This window comes from Arachis hypogaea, chromosome 14, assembly GCF_003086295.3.
Source record: "Arachis hypogaea cultivar Tifrunner chromosome 14, arahy.Tifrunner.gnm2.J5K5, whole genome shotgun sequence".
In the NCBI taxonomy this organism is placed as follows: Eukaryota; Viridiplantae; Streptophyta; class Magnoliopsida; order Fabales; family Fabaceae; genus Arachis; species Arachis hypogaea.
The window spans coordinates 97,125,348-97,130,143 of record NC_092049.1 but is presented as its reverse complement, the minus strand read 5'-3'; positions in this window follow the sequence as shown (position 1 = coordinate 97,130,143).

Here is a 4,796-nt window from a genome sequence, read left to right as displayed (position 1 = left end):
CATCGTCATGCCGTTCGGACTCAAAAACGCAGGAGCCACTTATCTAAGATTAATGAATAAAGTCTTTGCAGACCACATCAGGAAAGTCATGGAAGTCTACGTGGATGACATGTTGATAAAGACACAAAGTGAAGAGTCGTTACTGTCCGACCTCACCCAAGTATTTGACACTATAAAAGGGCATGGCATACGATTTAACGCTGCAAAATGCACCTTCGCAGTAGAAGCTAGCAAATTCTTGGGTTTTATGCTCACACAAAGAGGAATCGAGGCAAATCTGGATAAATGCCAGGCTATACTCGACATGAAAAGTCTGACTTGTGTCAAAGAGGTACAACAAATCAATGGAAGATTGGCAGCCTTGTCCAGATTTCTAGCTGGATCAGCAATAAGATCTCTCCCCTTCTACGCCACTCTACAGAAGGGGAAGAGATTTGAATGGACAACAGAGTGCAAACAGGCCTTCCAAGATTTCAAAAGGTTCCTAGGACAACCACCTATCTTAACTCAGCCACGGGAAGGAAAACCACTTGTATTATACCTTGCAGTAGGAAATCGAGCAGTAGCCTCAACACTGGTCCGAGAAGACGACAGTGGACAACAACCGATATACTTCATCAGCAAAGCACTACAAGGGTCCGAACTGAACTACCAAAAAATAGAAAAATTCTCTTATGCTCTCATACTAACATCTCGACGACTTCGTCCATATTTCCAAGCCCACATCATCAGAGTTCGGACCAACCAGCCCATAAAAGGCATTTTGCAAAAAATAGACTTAGCAGAAAGAATCTTGCAATGGGCAGTCGAGTTGTCCGAATTCGACCTTCAGTATGAAGCTCGGACAGCCATTAAATCACAATATCTGGCCGACTTCATTGCAGAGTTTACCGACACTCCGAAAATCCCTACAGAATGAAATCTCTATGTAGACAGTTCCTCAAACAAAACTGGAAGTGGCGCAGGCGTGATAATAGAAAGTGATTAGGGAACACAAATCGAACTTTTCCTCAAATTCGGGTTCCCTGCTTCAAACAACCAGGCCGAATACGAGGCACTACTAGCCGGTTTGAAGCTGGCTAAGGAGGTTGGAGCTCAAAAGCTTACCATCTTCATCGACTCACAAGTAGTCACCTCACAAATAGCAGGGAGCTACCAAGCCAAGGATCCCACCATGAAAAAGTACTTAGACAAAACCAGGGAACAACTCAGACAACTTGGGGAATATAAGGTCCGCCATATACTTCGAGAACAGAATGCTTTAGCTGATGTACTCTCAAAATTAGCCAGCACCAAAGCAGGGGGCAACAATAGAAGCCTCATCCAGGAAATGCTGCAGAACCCGTCAATCTCGGAAGAAGAAAAGGTCCTAACCATAACAGGTTTAGATCAAGGATGGATGACTCCCATAATTAACTACCTCAAAACAGAAACACTCCCTACAGATAAGAAGGAAGCAAAGAGGTTAAAACGGGAGGCACAATACTACACCATCATAAACAACACTCTATACAAGAGAGAGATCTCAACACCACTGTTAAAATGTGTGCCGACTTCCAACATAAAGGAAGTTTTAGAAGAAGTACACAGTGGCATCTGTGGTAACCACCTCGGAGCGCAAGCTCTCACCAAAAAAGTACTCAGGGCCGAATTTTATTGGCCGGCTTTACAAAAAGAAGCAACAAGAATTCGTAAAGACATGTCCACCATGTCAGAAACATGCCAACTTTCACATCGCCCCACCAGAGGAGCTTATCAGCGTAACCTCACCCTAGCCATTCGCAAAATGGGGACTCGATCTTCTCGGTCCTTTTCCTCAAAGATCCAGACAAGTCAAATTCCTTATCGTGGGAGTAGACTATTTCACAAAATGGATTGAGGCAGAACCCCTAGCTAACGCCACTGCTCAAAGAAGTCGAAAATTCCTATATAGAAACATTGTCACAAGGTTTAGGGTTCCATACTCCATTGCCACAGACAATGGCAATCAATTCACAGATGCAGGCTTTAGAAAATTGGTGGCCGATTTGAACATAAAACACCAATTCACATCCGTAGAACACCCCAGGCCAATGGACAAACAGAAGCTACTAATAAAGTCATACTAGCCGGGTTAAAACGGAGATTACAGGATGCAAAGGGAGCCTGGGTTGAAGAGCTCCCACAAGTCCTATGGGCATATCGGACAACTCCACACTCCACCACAAAGGAATCACCTTTCCGATTAGCTTACGGAATGGAGGCAATGATCCCAGTGGAGGTTGAAGAAGGATCGCTGGTACGCGGAATCGTGATTACACTTTAATTATGTAAGGTTCATTGCTCTTTCTTTCCCTGGTAATGGCGCCAAAAAAACATGATGCCAAGACCATGGTTCACAACTCCGTGTAACTAACCAGCAAGTGCACTGGGTCGTCCAAGTAATACCTTACGTGAGTAAGGGTCGAATCCCACGGAGATTGTTGGTATGAAGCAAGCTATGGTTACCTTGCAAATCTCAGTTAGGCAGATATAAATTGATAACGGTGTTTTCGAATAATAAATAATAGAATAGGGATAGAGGTACTTATGTAAATCATTGGTAGGAATTTCAGATAAGCGAATGGAGATGCTTTTCATTCCTCTGAACCTCTGCTTTCCTGCTATCTTCATCCAATCAGTCTTACTCCTTTCCATGGCTGGCTTTATGTGATACATCACCACTGTCAATGGCTACTTTCGGTCATCTCTCGGGAAAATGATCCAATGCCCTGTCACGGCACGGCTAATCGTCTGGAGGCATCACCCTTGTCAATGGCTTCATCTTATCCTCTCAGTGAAAATGGTCAACGCACCCTGTCACGGCACGGCTATTCATCTGTCGGTTCTCGATCATGCTGGAATAGGATTTACTATCCTTTTGCGTCTGTCACTAACGCCCTGCAATCGCGAGTTTGGAGCTCGTCACAGTCATTCATTCATTGAATCCTACTCGAAATACCACAGACAAGGTTTAGACTTTCTGGATTCTCTTGAATGCCGCCATCATTCTAGCTTACGCCACGAAGATTCTGGTTAGGAGATCTAAGAGATACCCATTCAGTCGAAGGTAGAACGGAAGTGGTTGTCAGGCACGCGTTCATAGGGAATGATGATGATTGTCACGTTCATCACATTCAGGTTGAAGTGCGAATGAATATCTTAGAAGCGAAATAAGATGAATTGAATAGAAAACAGTAGTACTTTGCATTAATCTTTGAGGAACAGCAGAGCTCCACACCTTAATCTATGGAGTGTAGAAACTCTACCGTTAAAATTACATAAGTGAAAGGTCCAGGCATGGCCGAGATGGCCAGCCCCTCTTATCTAAGAACCAGGCGTCCAAAGATGTCAAATACAATAGTGAAATGTCCTATTTATAATAAACTAGCTACTAGGGTTTACAGAAGTAAGTAATTGATGCATAAATCCACTTCTGGGGCCCACTTGGTGTGTGCTCGGGCTGAGCTTTGAGTGTTGCACGTGTAGAGGTCCTTCTTGGAGTTGAACGCCAGCTTTTGTGCCACTTTGAGTGCAGGAAGGTCAGAATCCAACAGCATCAGCAGTCCTTCTTCAACCTCTGAATCTGATTTCTGCTCAAGTCCCTCAATTTCAGCCAGAAAATACCTGAAATCACAGAAAAATACACAAACTCATAGTAAAGTCCAGAAATGTGAATTTAACATAAAAACTAATGAAAACATCCCTAAAAGTAACTAGATCCTACTAAAAACATACTAAAAACAATGTCAAAAAGCGTATAAATTATCCGCTCATCACAACACCAAACTTAAATTGTTGCTTGTCCCCAAGCAACTGAAAATCAAACAGGATAAAAAGAAGAGAATATACTATAAATTCCAAACTATCAATGAAACAGAGCTTCAATCAGATGAGCGGGACTTATAGCTTTTTGCCTCTTGAATAGTTTTGGCATCTCACTTTATCCATTGAGGTTCAGAACGATTGGCATCTATAGAAACTCAGATTTTAGATAGTGTTATTGATTCTCCTAGTTCAGTATGATGATTCTTGAACACAGCTTCTTTATGAGTTTTGGCCGTGGCCCTAAGCACTTTGTTTTCCAGTATTACCACCGGATACATAAATGCCACAGACACATAACTGGGTGAACCTTTTCAGATTGTGACTCAGCTTTGCTAAAGTCTCCAATTAGAGGTGTCCAGGGTTCTTAAGCACACTCTTTTTTTGCTTTGGACCTTGACTTTAACTGCTCAGTCTCAAGTTTTCACTTGACACCTACACGCCACAAGCACATGGTTAGGGACAGCTTGGTTTAGCCGCTTAGACTAGGATTTTATTCCTTTAGGCCCTCCTATCCACTGATGCTCAAAGCCTTGGGATCCTTTTTATTTGCCCTTGCCTTTTGGTTTTAAGGGTTATTGGCTTTTTGCTCTTGCCTCTTGGTTTTTAGAGCTTTAGCTTTTTCTGCTTGCTTTTTCTTTTTTTTTTTCTTTCTATATTTTTTTCGCCTATTTTTTTTTCTACAAGCTTTGTTCTTTGCTGCTTTTTCTTGCTTCAAGAATCATTTTTATGATTTTTCAGATTATCAAATAACATGTTTCCTAGTCATCATTCTTTCAAGAGCCAACATATTTAACATTCTTAAACAACAACTTCAAAAGATATATGCACTGTTCAAGCATACATTCAGAAAACAAGAAGTATTGTCACCACATCAATATAATTAAGCTAAGTTCAAGGATAAATTCGAAACTCATGTACTTCTTGTTCTTTTGAATTAAAACAGTTTTTAT